This window comes from Pteropus alecto, unplaced genomic scaffold, assembly GCF_000325575.1.
Source record: "Pteropus alecto unplaced genomic scaffold, ASM32557v1 scaffold22, whole genome shotgun sequence".
NCBI lineage: Eukaryota > Metazoa > Chordata > Mammalia > Chiroptera > Pteropodidae > Pteropus > Pteropus alecto.
Window position 1 is genome coordinate 17,100,626 of NW_006434839.1, and position 20,278 is coordinate 17,120,903.

Here is a 20,278-nt window from a genome sequence, read left to right on the forward strand (position 1 = left end):
GATAAGCCAATGTATTTTAAATTTGATTATGTTATAAAGCCAATTTTGACAGAAAATTTTATATTATATGGAATATAAAGATTTAACTGCCACACTAGAGATAACAAAAGTGCCTACAAAGAGGGAAGATGACAAACTAGCAGCTCCAAGTTCTCACATCCTCATAGAACCATCAAATAACAAGCAGAAAGTGTCAGAACTATGTCAGAACTCTGGAGACTTACAACAAACAAACAAACATTGAATTAATTTAAAAAACAATTTCAAAACATTTGAAAATTATGTAGCATTTATACTTGAACTTGCCTAGTGATGTGGGGCAATCTTGAGCAGTGGTGGGCTACATTCCCAGCATGGGAACTTGATCTATTGTCCCAAAGCAAAAAAAAACTTTGTTCACAAATTATTGTATATGTCTGATCTAATGTGAACCAGGGCTACTAAAGAACTGAGGCAATAATACTCATCTTTTTTTTTTTCCTAGCTTGAAACTCAAGCCAAGCTACTACTCAAAAACACTGCAAGGCCAACTAACTATCCTCAAACATACAAGGCAAAATATTATGATGAAAGTATTCAACATACCACATAAAGATGAGAGCAAAAGCCTCAAAATATATGAAGCAAACATTGACAGAGTTGAAGGGAGAAATAGTCTGTTCTTTAATAACAAATAGAGACATCAATATACCCTTTTAAAAAATTGATGGATTGCCAGTCAATGTGGTGTAGTAGGTGGATGCTGTGCTTGTCTCTTCTCATGACCACATCAAAATTTCAGCTAAACTACAGAAAACTATCATTCAGAGTCACCTGATGTCTGGCTGAACAGAAGTCCTACAACTGGGGATGTGCAGAAGAAGGCACCTTGAGACTGGTAGGAGGGGCTGAGATGTGAAACAGGCTGGTCCCACACTTGAGTGCAGTGGTTGAGATTTGGGAGGGATATCTTGGATACAGAGTTCCCCTGAAAGAGCGAGGGGTCTCAGACCCAGACGAAGATCCCCAGCTCAGGGTTCCAGGGCTAAGAAGAGAAGTCCTACAAACTCTGGCTGTGAAAACCAGTGGTGATTGTGGCTGAATGAGACAGAGGCTGTGGAACTTGCAGATGTTCCCCCTAAGTGGTCCACCTGTGCAGACTCATTCACTGACAAACTCATCCTTCTGAGCTCCACCTCTAGGGCATCTGCTTGAAAAGCACCACAGACATAAGGGGAAGGACTGAGTTGTCTGGCTTATTGGGAGGTCTAGAAGGGCAAATTTATCCCAGTCAGAAGTGCTGGTAAACGGCATTGTTCCTTTGTTGAGCCCTTCCCCGCCTAGCATGCAGACACAGGCAGCTGCCATATCTGAGTCTCCATCAACCCGGCTAACGCTGGTCGCTTGCTCTAGTGATTCCCGGATACTCTGCCCCACCCAATTGGCTTGGCGGACCTACCTGAGCTGCCTCCAGTGTTTGTTTGTTTGTTTGTTTGTTTTCCATACAAATGGCCTATTTCGGTTCATGCAGTGGACTTAACTGAAATCTCTTAAAGGTTCACAAAATCTAATCAAGCATCATCTGGCCTTGGTTTGCCCCTTACTTTTTGCTGAGCTGCCCCAAGCCTGGCATTAGCAGCAGCTGGCCTTGGTCTCTTGGACTCTCAAGGCAACTTTAAGCTCTGCGTGGGTGGTAGTCATCTGAGGATTAGTTGGCGACTCTTACCAGGTGGCCCCAGGAAGTGAATAGGCTGTGTGATTAACCTTGACCTGAGGCAGGCCATTCTCAGGAAACCATTGGGGCAGCATACCCAGTGGCCAACTTCGACCAATGCTGGAACACCACCCAGGGATGAATCCAAGGAAGCACAGCCAAAGGATAGTCTGGGCAGGCACCAGAGCCCTGCTAAAGCAAATTCTGCTCCATATTGTCAGCACCTGCACAATAGCTCCTCTATTGTAGTCATTGGTCAGTTCTCACAACCAATCAGCTGAGGATTAATCCCTCACACTGACATGCAAACAGCAACCAAGGCTCAAGTACATTAGGGCACACAAAACCCATACAAGAAATACACCTGAAGCACCTGGCTCAGGTGACCAGGGAGAACCATACCACTGGGTCCCACAACACATCTATTACATAAGGCCACTCTATGAAGACTGGGAGTCTTAGGAGCCCTGCTTAACACATAGAAACAAACACAAGGAGGCAGCCAAAATGAGGAGACAAATAAACATGTCCCAAATTAAATAACAGAACAAATCTCCAGAAAAATAACTAAAAAATAATGGAGACAGGTAATGTAGTAGATGCAGAGTTCAAAACACTGGTTATAAGGGTGCTCAGTGAACTTAGGAGAAGAGGAGATGAACTCAGTGAGAACTTTAACAAAGAGATAGAAAACATAAAAATGGTGATAAAAACATAAAAGAGAACCAGTCAGAAATAAAAAACACAATAACTGAAATGAAAAATACATGAGAGGAAATCAACAGATTAGATGAAGCAGGGGATCAAATCAGTGATTTAGAAGATAAAGTAACAGAAAATACCAAATCAGAACAGCAACGAGAAAAAAATAATCCTCCCACCCCCGCCACCAAAAGAGGATATTTTAAGGTTCCTCTGGGACAATATCGAGTGTATCAACATTATCATCTTAAAGGTAATTGAAGGAGAAGACAGAGAGCAAGGGATTGAAAACTTGTTTGAAAAAATAATGACAGAAAACTTCCCTAACTTGGTGAAAAAAATAGACATATAGCTCTGAGAGTTCCAAACAAGATGATCCGAAAGAGGCCCACACCAAGTCACATCATAATTAAAATGTCACAGGTTAAAGACAAAGAGAGAATCTTAAAAGCAGCAAGAAAAAAACAATTAGTTACCTACAAGGGAGCTTGCATTAGACCATCAGATGATTTCTCAAGAGAAATTTTGCAGGCCAGAAATTATTGGCATAAAATCTTCAAAGTGATGAAAAGCAAAGACTACAACCAAGATTACTCCACCTAGCAAACCCATCGTTCAGTATTGAAGGACAGATAAAGAGCTTTCCACACAAGAAAAGGCTAAAGGAGTTCATCGCCACCAGATCACTATTACAGGAAATGTTGGAGGGACTTCTTTAAAGAGAAGAGAAAAAAAAAAGATAAAAATATAAATAATGAAGTGGCAATAACTACATATCTACCAACAATTACTTCAAATAAAATTTACATGCCCCAATCAGAAGATAGGGTGGCTGAATGGATAAGAAAACAAGACTCTTACATATGCTGCCTATAAAAACTCACTTTAGATTGAAAGATATACACAGACTGAAAGGAAAGGTTGGAAAAAGATATTTTATGTAAATGGAAAAGAAAAGAAATCTGGGGTTACAATACTTATAACAGACAAAATAGACTTTAAAACAAAGGCTATAACAAAAGAAAGGAAGGACCCAGTAATCCTACTTCTGTATATTAATCCAAAAAAATGCAAAATACTACTTTGAAAGGACATGCGCATCCATATGTTCATTGCAGCATTACTTACAATAGCCAAGATATGGAGGGAACCTGGGTATCCATCAATATGTGAATGGAAAAGATAATGGAATATTAGTCAGACATAAAATTAAAAAAATAAAATAAAATCTTGCCATCTGCAACAAAGGATGTTGTGCTGAAGAGATTAAGTCAGACAGAGAAAATCAAATGCTGCATGATTACACTTACACGTGGAATCTAAAGAACAAAATAAACAAACAAAAGAGAAACAAACTCATGGATATGGGGAATATTTTGAGAGTTGCCAGATGGGAGGGAGGGAGGTTGGTGGGTGGATGTAAAAGGAGAAGGGATTAAGATGTACAATTGGTAGTTACAATATTGCCCTGAGGGTGTCAAGTATAGCATAAGTATAGCAATATTATTGACTGTATGGTGTCAGATGGGTGCTAGATTTGTCTGGGTGAACACTTTGTAAGTTATATAATATCTAATCTCTATGTTGTATGCCTGAAAATAATATAATATCGTATGCCAACTATAATTGAAAAATTTTAAAAAATTATTAAAAAAAGAATGGATGGAACATTTAGTCCCAAGATCAAAAAGGAAATAAGGAGTTGAAAACATTGAATACCAACTACACATAACAGGCATATAGAACATTTGACCCAACAACAGCGGATATATTTTCTCAAGTGCAAAAAAAAAATTCTCTATGATAGACCAATATTAGGCAATACAACAAGTCCCAATAAATTTAAAAGGTTTGAAATCATATAAAGTGTCTCTTCCAACTACAGTGGAATGAAGTGATATATCAATAATAGAAATACTAGAAAATTCCCAAAGTGGGGTGATTAAACAATACACTATTTAAACAACAAATGCACCATGGAAGGAATCATAAGTCTAATTAGAAAATACTTAGAGATGAATGAAAATGAAAATGCAACATGTCAAATCTTATGGGGTGCAGCAAATACACTGCTCGGAGGGAATTTAGAGCTATAAATGCCTATGTTAAAAAAGAAAAATAAGTCAATAACCTAAGTTACATCTTAAAAAGAAAAAGAAGAGCAAACTACATCCAAACCTAGCAGAAAATAAAAAAATTAAATAGTGTAGTGACAAAATAGGTTGAGAGAAATAAATGTGAGACATTTCTAAAATGGTGGCTCTCTACTCTGTCCCTGCCAGCGTGATGAAGGATAAGGAGAAAGTTAAAATATATCAATTTGTTTAGAGGATCTAAGGGCAGAGGAGACCTCTACCTTACTTTCTTGTCATGTTAACTGATGCTCAGCATTGCATGGGCCTTATAGAGCTTTGTGACTATGTACAGTGTCTAGATTTAGTAGTCTGAGACAGACCCCAAATAATTATGGCACTTACCATGGAGTATGAAGCAATAACAGAATTTGTATTGCTATAAAACATAAATATATGTTTAGATAAGAGGTTTGTAATCAAAGAGAAAACCATGGCATTATGTAAGATTCACTAGAAGAATAAAGAGCGTAAAAGGGGATTCCAGGGGGTTGATGACGCCATAGCTTGACACTCTGTGAATCACTGTTTTTTGGAGTGGGAACATGAAGTGAGCCAGATCATATTTGTTACAGATGGAGTAAAAACAGAGTCATGGAGAAATCAAGATCACATATAGGGAACACAATTTTTAGAAAGTTACTTTTTAGTATATCTCTTTCACATACTGAAAGGGATTGTCAGTGTGTGCTCTCATCCCATGTCTAAGATTACAGCAGTTTGACTCTTGCCTTTTTAGATAACGTTTCAGATTCTCAGCTCCTTGCTTTCTAGCTCATATTACTACAGTAGTTGAAGGTCCAGTATGAGAAGAACTGGTAAAGGAGAGACATTGTTTTATCTGTTATTTACCATGTAAGGAATGTGAATATGCAAACTTGAGATCAGAGCTAGGAGGTTGGCTGAGCAGGAGGTTTTGGTGGGTGTGGGATATATGGGGTGTGTGAATGCATGAGCATAAGTTGAGAGGCTGATATAGATGAGATAGATAGGGCTAGAATAAACCACTGTCTCTTTGCTCTTTCACAACCTTCTTTGAATAAAACATGACTCAACTGAAATAATGTCAAATAAACATATATTTAACAAATAACTTCTCAAAGAGGTTCCATTTTACTTATTCAGGAATACATTCATTTTGCTATAAAGCAAGAATTGTGTGCGTGTTTGTGGGTGTTCTGAATTATATAGATACATAGTTTTGGTTCATGCAGTGGACTATATATAGTTTTATATATATATATATAAATATATATAACTGTTCTGTTATATATATATGTATATATATATATATAAAACTATATCTATAGTTTTATATATATGTATATAACAGAACATCAAAATGCTTAATTTTTAACCCTGTATCTATTTTAGCACTATAATGTTTGATAAATGAAATTTACCCTTTAAGCACAAGTTTTTCTTGTATAAAATCAGAATATCAAGTGTGACCTCCTCTGATTTTTTATCGCATAAAATAGTTCTATATGGCATCACCTAGCAGAATATGTGATTTTATAATATCTTCTCAATAAACTACAAAACTCTCTTATTGTTAAACCAATGCATATCTGGGGGTGGGGGGTATTTCCTGCCTTTGAAGGGAGAACTTCTTCCCAAACCTTTTCTTTAGTCCAGTGTTTCTGAATCTCCACACATATTTTAGATTATCTTCACATGTAGGCATATAATACCTGCAATAATATCGACCACACTAAAGAGAGTATATTTGAGTATAACTGACATTATTATAGATATAATATTGCATCTGCTAAAAGTTATTAAATAATTAATTCTTATATTTTTGTCACCTTATATTACAAATAACATACCTGAAACATACCTTATAATTGATCTTTAAAGATATGTTTTCCTATGGATAGAAAATAGATTTAATATCAGAAGACAGTTCCAACAAACTGTTAAGGACTGTCTTGATTTCAGTATAGATGAAGAATGAGAGATGGCACATTAGTTCTTTCAGGAGGGGTACTCTAATTGATTACCAATATCCACCATTAGGACAAAAAGAAGGGATGGTGACTCGATGACAGGTTATTTGCCATTTTGGTTTAATTTTGTAACATCTTATTGAAGACAGTTTATCATATTGATGAATATTTAGAATTTGTGAAAATACTATGTGCTTTGGAGTAGAGAGCCATATATAACAAATTTCAATTCTTTGTGTGCAATAATCTTCATAAGAAATTATAATTTTCTAAATGAAGCAGTCTAAATTTATTCCAGTGTGCCATATTTCATTTCGAATAGAAGGAATCTAAGCAGTAAGCAAGATTTTCATTCAAATGTGCATAAGCAAAACTTTGCTTTGATAAGAGATACAATAGACATTACTTTGCAGTGTTCTATAATACATAAAAAAAACTTGACATTGAAAGAACCTATATTATCTATATATGGGCATGAATAAAATAGTGTTAATTTGAAAAAAACAATATTTATGATTGAAGCTATTTATCTTCTTAAGAAATAAGGTCAAGAAAATTAATTACATTCTCACAATGATTAAAAATAAAATTTCACTTAAATGACCTCCCTTGCTTACCTCTGAGAGAAGGATGTGCCTATATTTGAATAGTTTAATGCACCTACTTTTCATTAGTTTGAATATCATGTAGGGAAGTCTATCGTTTCCTAACAAATACATATTATGTGAAGAACAAGGTATGGAACAAATATTTTTTTAGTTCAATAAAACATCAAAAGGTAATTTGTGTTTCATAGTTACTTGAAACATTAAAAGAGGTATTATATTATATAAATAAACATTTAAATACAAATTTAAAATAGTTATTAAATAGCAGTATGTAATGCTTCTGGTAAATTAGTATTAAACAGTAACTTTGTAAAAAGTCTTTTATTCATAATAAGACATTTTTATGGCAAAGATAAGATTAAATCAAAGCTCAGATTAAATCGAAAGATTTTTACCTTTATTGCGACAATTAAGCTATGAATAGTCCTGTATGGTTTCAAATTGTACCACATATTTTTTGTGGCCCATGAAGTTTAATGAAATCTGAATCATAACTTTCAGTATTCTTTCACATGTGAATATCCAATTTTCTCAATTCCATTTATTGAAGAGACTGTCTTTTCTCCATGGAGTATTCTTTCATAGCTCCCTTATAAAACATCAGTTGATTATGTATATATATGCATGGGTTTATTTATGGGCCCTTAATACTGCTTCATTGATTTATGTGTCTATTTTTATGACATTACCATACTGTCTTAATTATTATGTCTTTGTAATATAGTTTGAAATCAGGAAGTGTGGTGCCTCTGCCTTTGTTCTTCTTTCTCAGGATTGCTTTGGCTATTTTGAATCTTCTGTGCTTCCATACAAATTTTAAGATTTTTTTCTATTTCTGTGAAAAATGTCTTTGCAATTTTGATATGGATTGCATTAGATCGATAGTTGTCTTTGGAATTTATAGTATGGATATTTTAGCAATATTTATTCTTCCAATCTATGAACATGAGATATAGTTTCATTTGTTTGTGTCTTCTTCAATTTCTTTCCTCAAAGTCTTGTAATTTTCACTGTATAGATCTTTTACTTCCTTGGTTAATTTTTATTTGTATTTTATTGTTTTTTGAGTGGGATATTTTGAGTGGGATAATTTCTTTATTTCTTTTTTGTTTGTTTTCATTATTAGTTTATAGAAATGCAATTCATTTCTGTATGTTGATTTTATTGAATTTATTGTTTAAATAAAGTTATTGTGACTTTATTGAATCTGTTTAGTTCGAACAGTTTTTTTGGTTGCGTCTTTAGAATTTTCTATATAAGATCATATCATCTGTAAATAATGGCAACTTTACATTTTGAATTGGATGCCTTTTATTTTATTTTTTAATTTAAATTTTTTTCTGATTTGGATCTTTTATTTTATTATCTTGTATAATTGCTATAGCTGGGACTTCTTGTACTAAGTTAAATAAGTGTAGTGAGTGGGCTCCCTTGTCTGGTTTATGATCTTAGAGGAAAACCTTTCAGTCTTTCACTATTGAGTATTGAATATATAGGCTTGTCATATACATATGGACTTTATTATATTGGGATATGTTCTTGCTATACCCAGTTTGTTGAGGGTTTTTTTTTTTTTTTGTCATAAAAGAAAGCTGTATTTTGTCAAATGTTTCTTTCTGTATCTATTGAGATGATCATATGATTTTTATCTTTCATTCTATCAATGCAGTATGTCACATTTATTGATTTGCATATGTTGAACAACACTTATTTCCAGAGATAAAAAATTGTAATATTTAAATAGAGGAAATGACAAGAGCAAGGTTCCATGAAGAGTTGTATGAGATTTGCTTGGGAAAGCAAAATGATTCATTTTCAAAGTCATTTAAGGCTCTCAGGGCCCACCGCACACATCTCTTCCCAAGTCCTTGTTCAGGAATGATCTTTTGGTAGCTTCGTAAGTTTGAAAATGATGGGAATACTAACACCACAGAAATCCTCAGACATTACAAATCAGTGTTTCCCTTTTCACTCACCCAAACCGAGAATTGATTTAGCTGCCTACTACTGAGTCAGACGGTTTGGTTTAAACCCTGTCTTCTACTACCTCCCAACAATAGTATGATCTTGGATATTTTTAATCTCTATGACTTTGAGTTTGGGGGATAATAGCAAAAAAAGTTACCTTTTTGTTTTGTTATGATTATTACATGAGATAACAACATGAGAAAAGCACCAAGAACACTGCCTATTACCTAGTGGATGCTTGATAAATGTGTGCTAATAAAACATTTATTATTATTTTGCTTGAAAATTTTCAGAAATTGACATATTATACTGTAAGATAAGGCAATTGAAGAGCAACATGGTTTAAGGTTAAATTGGCCCAGGTGTGAAAGGTTCATTAGTGCTTATAGGGACCCAGGGTTGAACAGTTCAGCAATCCATGTGTAACATAGCCAAGAATCTGAGTATTCTGAGCAGCATTGAAGAATAGCCATGTTTTGCAAAACTTCCATCATTTATTTCCAAAAAGTCAAAATGGCTTATTTGGGGGAATATGTATATGGGTCCCAGGTCTGGCTGTGATCCAGGCTCGCGGCTAGGGATAGGGCTCCGGATTTGGCATGTTTCATTAACGTAGTAGGGCACCTGCACCTAATTTATATAAGTATGATTCAGCTTATTATATCACGCATGGGTGACAGAATGCCACTATTGTTCTCTGACATATATAAAGTCCATGCAGTCCCCTGGGGAGCAGAAGAAGAGCAAAAGAAGTAATGTGCTCCCCGCAATAGAACTGCACTTCCTGCAAAAGAAGCGTGCTCCCCACAATAAAGTTGGTGCCCGCTGTTTCATTCTCATGTTGGTTCCTCCTGCGTTCTTTCCATTAGGCCTCTCACAGCTGAAACCTTCCCTTCTTGCTCAGCTTGGCGCTGACAATGTATTTAATAGCACAAAGATTTAGTTCCAGTCATAAAAAGTAAAGACCCAGGAATAAGAAGACCTGTTTTCTGAAATATTGTGTAGCTCTGACTGGTCTATCAATTACATTATAAGCTGAGCTTTTCTAAAATAGAACTTAAATAGTAAAATAATATTTACAAGCCTAATTAAAAATTAAAATTCCAACAAATTATATTTTCATGAGTCTGAATAATTAATCCAGTGTCAAAAATAGGTTCAGGTACTTATCAAAATAGGTTCAGGTACTTATCAAAACTTTCAGGTGACTTAAACATGAGTACAACACATTCCCTAATCTGAATAATGTTCAATGTATTTATGGGGTGTGAATATACACATAAATTTACAATTAAACACGTCTCCTTAAGCTACAACAAAGAAATCTAGAGATTAAAAATCAGAAATTCAGCTTGGGTAATAGAGAAGTCTTCTTAGAATAGACAAAATTTGGTGAAAATTTGACAGGTAGAGAAGAGAAACAAAGCAGAGATAATGCATTATATGTTATGTCTCTGAATCATGAAAAAGCTGAGATTTAATGGAGAAAAAATTATCAAAATTTTTAAAAAATGACTAGAAGACCATGTAAGCCAAGATGAAAATATCAGGAATTCATATTTAATTTAATATTATAGATTATCTTTCTACATGATTAAGTAATTTTTTATTATTATAATTCAGTTTTTTATATATAAAGTCTCATAAAAACAAAACAGAATAAAAGCAACTTGAAGGAGCAGAACATACTTTTTTAAAAAAAGGAAAAGGAAGGGGAAAAACAACATGGGCAGAGGACTTATTACTTCTCCTTAGCTTTTGCCTTGGTCTCATCTTTGGACTCCTGGCTTGCCTTTGCTGAAAAAACTTCCAGCTTTTCAGCCATTTTCCCGTCCTTATTGCTTTTTGCCCAATCTTGCCTCGTACGAGCCTGGGATACACTCACCACAGAAAAAGCTGCTGTTCTACTGTACGTCTCCAGAGTCACCCAAATAAACATGTAGTCACGCTTGGGACCTTGGTCTTTCTGCTGGGTTACGTCTGATCATTCCTTATGGCCGCCATTGTCGGCCCCAAGTAAGCAACTGGCCATGAGGACCTCACAAAGCCCATTCAGTCTCTGTGGAACTCTAGTCAGACACCATGACTTGACCACCTGCCCAAGTACAGCGAGGCCAGGCCACTGAGCACGGACTCGGGGCCTAGATGGCCCTTCCTTCCCCAGAAAACACCCTGTGTCCCTGCTCAGTCGCATCGTCCTTGACAGGTCAAAGTAATTACAGCACCTGGGAATGTTTCTGTGGCAGACAGAAAAAGCCCTGGCTTGGGACTCCAACTAGGCACAGAGTGAGTTTGTATAAAGCAAAATCTTATAAGGGAAGTATTATCATAAAAGTCTTGTTATTATTATTTTTCTACTTGGCAATGTAGAAACATTTGATTATTGCTAACATCATCATCATTATTACATTAATTACATGGCAAGAGAGACATACTGCTTTTAAGCATATATGACACATGAGAGTTATGACATGTCTTTTTGTTTGTCCTCCTTTTGAGTACATCTCAAGGTCAAAAGTAGACTTTATATGTATGTTTTTTCCTTATGAGCAATTGACATTTTATGGAGTATTTTGTTTTATACTTAATTTTTCTATCATGTAACTTTATTATGGGTATATTCCTTGAGCAGATTCTTTTCAAAGAATATGGAATCTTCAAAGGTCGACAGGTGTAATTCTCACTGATGAGAAAAATAAGCACTGAAACAGATTGTCTCACAATCTTCAGAAAAGCTAATAAGGAATCTGATAAAAATGGAAGAGTAGAGTTATGTTTATAAGAAAAAAAAAGATGAAAGTGACAGGTTCATTAGCACTGCTCCTTTTGACTTAAACTACAAAATTAAATAAATAACAATGCAAAACCCATTATAAAGCTCCATTTAGTTTAGCAAAAATTGGTAGTTGGTTAAAAGAGCAGATGGTGACACTGCTTGTGGAGAGCACTCTCCAAAACCTAATTGAGAGTGTTTCAGGAGGCAAAAAAGAGTCAGGTGTAATATATGGATATCCAAATTTACATTTTGCCCTAGACAGCCATCATGCACATCTGTTCTTAGATATCAAGGAAAAAAACATAATTTCTTTAGCTTTTTTATTAGCAGGCTCATCAACTGCATTGGAGACTGAGGTGGGATATTGTGAGAAATGTGTTTGAGTTTGATGGTTTCTTAATTCACAGTGACTTCAACCAAAAAGAAATGCTAAAACTAAAATTATAATATTGTTTCAGAGGGAGTCTCCACCATTAGAAATTTGAAGAAATACAAGAAAATAATACTATATTTGATTCTGGAGAATAAAGAAAAAAATCTATAATTTGCATCATAAATTGCTTAAGTGGTTCACAAAAAGCCTCTGCTATGCATACTCACATTTTTATCACTAAATTTGATCATTATATCTACAGAAAATGATTACATGATTTTGTGTTGGAATGGGTCAGCCAAATAATTTTATAGTTGAGTAAACCAAGCCTCAGATAGAATTAACTATTTTCAAAGGGCATACAGCTTAGGAGAAAAAAAAATGAGTATTTAAAATTTGTCAATATCAGTCTATGGCCATGCTACCCTGAACAAGCCCAATTTTGTCTGATCTTGGAAGCTAAGCAGGGTAGGGCCTGGTTAGTACTTGGATGGGAGACCACCTAGGAAGACCAGGTGCTGTAGGTATAAAAATTAATAAGTAAAAAATAATAATAATAAGGGATTGTAAGCTGACAAGGTCCTTGCAATCTGTGAGGTCAACCAAGGGTTCCCTTGCATAAAAAAATAATAATAATAATAAATAAAAATAATGAATAAATAAATTAAATAAATAAGTAAATACATAAATAGAATTTGTCAGTATCAGGAAGATTTTCTATGTAATGATAATTTCTGACTGTACCTGGCTTAAACAGTGGGGAAAGTTATTATCACACAACAAAATCTTTTGAGAGATGGATAGAGAATCCAGTAGCTAAACAAGTCATCAAAGATCAAGATATTTTCCACATTTTTACTATGTCATCTTAGATGTGACAGCTTGGTCTTCAGGTTGATTTCTCTCATGGTCAAAAGATATCTGAGCTGCAGAAATCCTCTGGGGAAACTGGATTCCTTGTTCCATTCACTGAAACATAGAGGATCTTCTTTGCCAAGTACTAAAGCCATAATTTTTAATCTAGTTTGGCCAATTTAAGTCACTCTATTCATCTTTAGACAAAGAGGCAACAAAATCCAAGCAGAATAATAATAATAATAATAATATCCCATTCTTTAAAATTTAATGTGATAAAAACTTACTATTTGATAAGCCAGTCTGTTATTTCAATTAAGGCCTATGAAGAAGGTATCAGTTCAGTTTATGTAACCACCAACAGTGAGGTTTTTCTCCTTATTCTCTGGTAGTAAAATATTTAAGTGTTTCTATATTACTGTTCCTATTTTTAAAAGATATGAAGATATGAAAATGTGAAGCTGCATCCTACTTTTAGTCTTTATAAATCATTTACACTATTTTTGCTTTAGGATCAAGATTGATTCCCACAGGCATTTTTTTTTTCAAAATTTAATTGAAGTATAATCATGAATTTCCTAAAATTTAACACAATTACATCCAAATCAAAATCAGAACATTAATAGCAGCCCAAATACCAATAATTACATTAATTTTGGAATTGAAGTGACATTGCTCACACTGTCAGTAGGAAATTTCAAACTTCAGATATATATTGTAAGTATTTGAGATTGAAATTCAGTAAGAAAATTTATACAAACCATGATGTTGAGATACAAAAACAATTGTATTGTGCATATGATGAACATTTACTTTAGCAAATATTCTTTTCTTTATTTGATGACTTTCGTTGACATGACACCAGAACGTTGAGGATAATGATAAACAGTAAATATATCTAGTATTTTTTTATTTATGTATTTATGTATGTATGTATGTATGTATTTATTTATTTATGATTCTTTTGTGAGTGTCTTTATAAAACTAAAATTCTCAATTTATAACGTTCATTGTTTATGTCAATTTATTAATATGTAGAGATTAGACTTATACCCTCATTATCATGTTGACATTTATATTGGCAACACCACTGTCAAACTGATACTGTAAAGCATTGTTTTTCCTGAGACCCTCTTAGAAAATAGAGTGAATCATTAATTCAGTTGACAATGAAAAGAGTGAATCATTAATTCAGTTGACAATGCAGAGTTAAGATTTATTCTAAGTATTAAATAAGTTTTTATTCTTTGTTTCACAACTACAATTGAAAAGATCGATAGAGTAAAAAATAAATTTATCGTATTAATTTTCAAAATTTAAGTGTTCAGAAATTATATCAAATGACCTTTTGTCTGGTTTGTGTTTTTTATCTCTTCATGTATTGGATTCTCCATAGAAGAATGCCCAAAAGTTACATTTTGTTTCCAGATAATAGCAATGCAAAAGTTTCAGATAATCAGCCAATTGGTTTAGTAAACAAAACCAACCCAATTTTTGACTAATTTTTTTCTTCCCTAAACCTAGTATTAACCCAATTTAAATGACATCTGTATATAGACATGGTTTAGATTTTCTAATCGAAGTCGTTATTCTATAGCCCTCTGAAGGTGACTTTAAGACATTGTTGGTAATCCTTGGTTGGTGTAAACATATTTATTTGAAGTTATCAGACTGTTCAAGAATCTCTAAAAATCATATCAGTAATTGTTACTAACTAAATTAGAATATTGATTTTAATAGCTTTTAGATGAAACGTTAAAAATGTTAAATTGCCTTTTTTAAATGGTATTTCCAGTATGTTTGCTTAAAATTTCTTAGTATGAACTGTTATATAAGGTAATGTTTAAATGTTAATGTAAATGTGCAATGGAATTCTATAAATATTAATTATGCATTTTTTATATTCTGGCTTTGTTCTAAGAGTTTTACATGTTTTATCTCTTTTCACTCACAAATAGATGGAGCTGTTACTGGGAATAAAATGTGTGTATAGATGGATGAATGTATATATAATACATCCATGTCCATATACACATTTATATGTATTCTGTGTATATGTATATATGTGTATTCTGTTCTATGCAGCTAAAAAGTACATTTTAGAGAAAAAATACTACTAAAATCTTATTGAATAGTAGGAATTATAAATACAAGTAAGTTAAAGTATAGATAAAAACAAGTATAAGTCAAAGATTTGAGATGTGAGAGAATGAAAGGGAAGGTAAAACTATAACCCACCTTAGCATTGGAGGTGTAACTTAGGAGAATTTTTAAACATGTATATCCAAATAGCATATTTAACCTGAAGAATTTTACAAAAACAAATCTACTATACGTACAAGGTTTTTAAAGAGCTTCTAGCATGCCTTCAGATCTGTCTTTTGCTTTGATAGTGTTTGGGTGGAACAGACCCAGGACACTCCTTATTCCAGCCTCTGACCACCCTCCAACCTCTTTTCCAGTCTCAACCTTCGGAACCTTCTCAGCCATCGTTGGCCTCTGAGACCAGCCAACAATGTGTTTTGAGCTTAATTCCTTATTTCTGAACAACCATGAACTCTCAAATCTGTCAGAATTATTCCACCAAGGTGGAGACCGCGTCAACTGCCTGGTTAACCTGCTTCTGCAAGCCTCCTACACCTACCTCTCTCTGGGCTTCTACTTCAACCGTGTTGATGTGGCTCTGGAATACATGGGCTACTTCAGAGAGTTGGCTGAGGAGAAACGCAAGGTGCCGAGCGGTCTCTTGAAGATGCAAAACCAGCGAGGCAGCCGCGCCCTTTTCCAGGACCTGCAGAAGCCTTCTCAAAATGAGTGGGGTAAAATTCAGGATGCCATGGAAGCAGCACGGTATTGGAGAAGAACCTGAACCAGGCCCTTTTGGATATGCATGCCCTGGGTTCTGCCCCCCCCATCTCTGTGACTTCCTGGAGAGCCACTTCCTAAATGAGAAGGTGAAATTCATCAAGAAGATGGGCGACCACCTGACTAACCTCCACAGGCTGGTCGCTCCCCAGGCTGGGTTGGGCAAGTATGTCTTCAAAAGGCTCATCCTCACCCTCTATATCACTAAGAGCCTCTGGATCCCAGAGGCTTTTGAAGAACCCTTCAGCATCCCTTGGTGTTGGCCTTGTGCCTGATCTTTTCCCTGAAACCAATAGGCAGCCTTCTAACCATCCTGGAGCCTACTCCCATGCCTTGGACCAAATTGAAACAATAAAGCTTTCTGCAGAAAAAAAAAAAAAAAAAAAAAAAAAGAAGCTTCTACATTTAAATTAAAAGATAGATTAAACAACGACTTCATTTAATTGAATTCACTTTTGTTTTATACTTTCCCCTAATCAGAGGACCAGACATTTTGAGTCAAGGTGAGCAAGGAAATCTATAAACTAAGGTCCTGAATAAAAAATAAATTAATTCTAGTTCTCTTTAGATAGTGCTTGATAATTACCAGCAAGAGTACTCTAAATATTCCCTTTTTTTAAAATTGTGGTAAGAACACTTAATATGAGTCCCATTAACAAATTTCTCAGTGTCCAATGTAGCATTGTTAGCAGTACACATAAAGTTGAACAACAGATGTGTGTCATCACAGAGCCCAGGATACTAGACAATTTCAAACTGAATAATCAGGCCAAATAGAATGAAGTCTACCATTTAAATCTCTCTCTCCTCTCTCTCTCTCTCTCTCTCTCTCTCTCTCTCTCTCTCTCTCTCTCTCACACACACACACACACACACACGTGCGCAGGCGCACACAGGCCAAGACTATAAATTTCCATTTTAAATTTATTTATCTTTGTACAGAATTCTGTACAAATTGCCATTTTAGATTTATTTATCTTTCAGGTTTTATAATAACAAAAGTACTTAAAACTACTTTCAGAACATTGGGTTTATAGAGCAGTTTATATTTTTACTTAATTTATATTTTTCTTGTCTTCAGTAATTCAGACACCTATGTTCAAGGTGATAAGAGAATCTCTTTTAAAGTTTCAGTCAACAATTTCAGATTTTGCAAATTTTTTTGAAGATTTAAAAGTTTTTAAACTGATTAAAATGTTTCTGATTAAGAAGCCATTTTCATTGTTAAAGTTTGACAATAAGCTCTGAGAGAACCCCTTCAAAATAATTATTTTTGGCCTTTCTCACACAGGCCAATTGTCTTAGCCTCTAAAGTAATCACTAAATTATTAACAAAATACTGAAAATCTTTACCATCAAAATGAACATAAATTTTATCACATGGTATAAAAGAAATATTAAATAACTTTCAGATCTACTCCTAAAATATTAAAATCTATTTTATGTCACAGCTATATCTATGCATTCCAAATTACCTTAAAATTAATACAATAATTTTGATAGTTTTGTCATATTTATTGCCCTACTAATCTACATTATAAGAAAATGTTGGAATTTTACTGGAATTATTCAAAAAATTTAGATAAATTTTTCACTTAAATTATGCCTACCAATGTATATTGAAATCCATACATCTAATTTAGAAATAATTTGAGAAATTTTTGCCTATAATTATTGCTTATTTAACTTATGTATTTATCACTAAGGTCAGAGAAGACATAGTCTTGGTGCAAAAATAAAATGATAGCAGGTGTGCGTGTTGCGGTGGAATGTTTCTTTCCACTCAGTGAGCCTCTCAGAATCCCCAAATTTCCCATCTTTAAGAAAAGTAAGTGAAGGTAAGAGGTAAAGTCAAAATATGTTTAGCTCTATTTGCTCAGAATTGAGGATGAGATATAAAGCTGACATAAATATATAGAATGTTCATTTATTCTCCTTTTTTTTACTGAAGAACTAGTTCCATTATAAATCAATATTAGAGAGTGGCTTAGGAACCATTCTACAGCATACCAATTTTCTAATGATTTAGATTTAATTTTACACAAAGTTCTCTTGACAATATTTTTTTTTTCCTGGTTTCTCATCACATTTCTGACTTCCAAATGTATGTTCTTCTTTTCCATTTACCCCCTAGGTAAAATATCATTATTATGCTGATGCCTACCAAATGTGTATTTCTTCTCCCTAACTACCCCTGAACTCCATTTCTATCTATCTCACTCTATAGTAGACATCTATTCCCAATTCTCTTCTCCTAAATGCATTACTTACTCTAACCAGTCGCAATAAATGGAAATCCATTTTTTCTATGATTAGAATAGGAACCTTAGAAAGTATTGACTTCTCTCATTTTCTCATCTAAAGCAATCTGCAAATCTTCCTGAACCAAACTTCAACATCTGTCTAGAATTTAGCTACTTTCCAGAACCAACACTGCTCATATCATTTCTCTTCTGCATTATTCCAATAGCTTGCTAACATGTCTCTACATGTTACCTTATATTCTGCTCTCCACAAAGCAATACAGTGATGCTACTAAACCATAAATCAGATGCTTCTGCTTACCATGGTATCCTTATATTTTATCTGCTTGAAATCCGAAATCTAATAGAATAATATTATAGCATTTTTATACACTATCCAGTATCTCTATTATCCTGAAAAGAGATCAATATAATGATCAAGATTAATTAAACACATTTTTATAAAAGTATGTCCAAATCTTCTAATTAATGGCCTGGAAAGGAGTGACTTCCAAATTTCTTAAATAGCTAATGAAAAAGAAGTATGTGTTTTTATATATTTTTGTTAGTTGCATTGTTGCTTTTATGACACTGAGTGAAGAGCATAATACTTTACCTCAAAGAATAACTTTTAATATTCTGAATTTGTATTAGTTTACTTGATACCTGAAATTTAATTTTTAATAAATAAAATATTAGAAGTTTTAATGAAAGAATATTGGAGTGCTATTATTGTTTAATGTAGATTTGTTGTTTCTTTTTTTAAAGTCTGTATTCAATTTTTTATATTAATGGCTGAGTATGCATGCTTAAGTATAATGATAAGAGGATGGTTCCATAAGTAATCTAATTAGCTAAGAGAAAAAAAATGAGATATGGTATAATTGTGGAAGACATTACCACAGCTCACCAGTATCTCAAATACTTTCCTTACTCCATGTATTAGGACGATTATAAATTCATATGTCCTCAAAGTTAGTTGTGGTCATGAGACTCACATAAGTAAGGCAGAGAAATGATGTCCTTAACCAGATGTGAAAGCACTTAAAGGCCAGTAGTGATTCTCTATGTGTTCTCCTCTCCTTGCTTCCATGTTCAGAGATATTCCAGACCAGGAAGTTACTGAATGAGAATAACATGGAGCAGTGGACTCCTTAATATGTAGTAGGCATGTAGTTGTTTTATGATACTGAAATTTGGGGGTTTTGTTATTTTTTTTTTGTATTTTTAATATGGAATAACTTAGACTATCTTAAGGAATATACATCAAAAAGAGTTGAAAGATCTAACAGTAAAGCCCATAATTGAAAAGTCTGACACTCATATATAAAGCTTTTAAATAACTATGTTGCTTTCTATTCTAAATATGAATGGACAGTAAAGTATCACCATGCTTCTAAGAACAGCTTTTAAGATGAAAAGATAGAGTTTAAAACAAAAAGACAGCATCTTGCAGAATTAAAAACTCTGAAGAGTAATTAAAACTAAAAGGTAAAAGAAAACTCCCCAAATAATATTTTCAATGAAAATGGAATGAGGTACTGTTGAATCATGCACTGTACAGAGAAACAAATTAACAAAAAAAAAGCCTTTGCATAGTAAAAATAAGATGGCAGAAACAAAAGCCTCAGTAAAATTCTTGGCTAATAAAATAAATTATCTCCAGGGGAAAAAAAAATAAATTATCTCCAGGGGAAAAAAAAAAATACATTGACATTAAGTAGGAGGGGAAAAAACCTAGTATAAGTCTGGAGTTGTACAATTTCAAAATAACCAAGGTCTCTGAAACAGGAAAGAAAGAGAAAATGATTAGAAAAAGTATCAAAAATATTTTTCAAAATTTAAACTTGAATTCCGGATGAGTACTTGGCACAATGTATAAAATTTGACCTAAACAATGTAGAATATCACAAAATAAATTTTAAGTGAGTAGATTACAAAATGTTTCTCTGAAATGGCAGACTCTGTTCTTCATTTTTAAGAATTTTTTCCCCCAATTTTCTAACTATACCACTTAATCCCATTCTCCTTCTCCTATATATATTAAAAATTCTTATATATTTAAAAGACATTCTCAAAGATACCTAACTTTGGTAATAAACTGAGATCTC

The 20,278-nt window shown here is 33.7% G+C and overlaps 1 non-coding gene and 2 pseudogenes across 1 annotated transcript; 2 read left to right on the plus strand and 1 right to left on the minus strand.

The window, feature by feature from the left end:
* Window positions 1–11,225: 11,225 nt before the first annotated feature.
* LOC112478845 lies at window positions 11,226–11,351 on the minus strand. Its single transcript, XR_003045974.1, has one exon. It is a non-coding gene; the product is annotated as a small nucleolar RNA SNORA77 (small nucleolar RNA).
* A 1,261-nt stretch (window positions 11,352–12,612) lies between these two features.
* On the plus strand, window positions 12,613–12,731 carry LOC112478871 (annotated as a pseudogene).
* Window positions 12,732–15,611: 2,880 nt separating this feature from the next.
* Window positions 15,612–16,199, plus strand: LOC102892837 (annotated as a pseudogene).
* The last annotated feature ends 4,079 nt before the right edge of the window (window positions 16,200–20,278 follow it).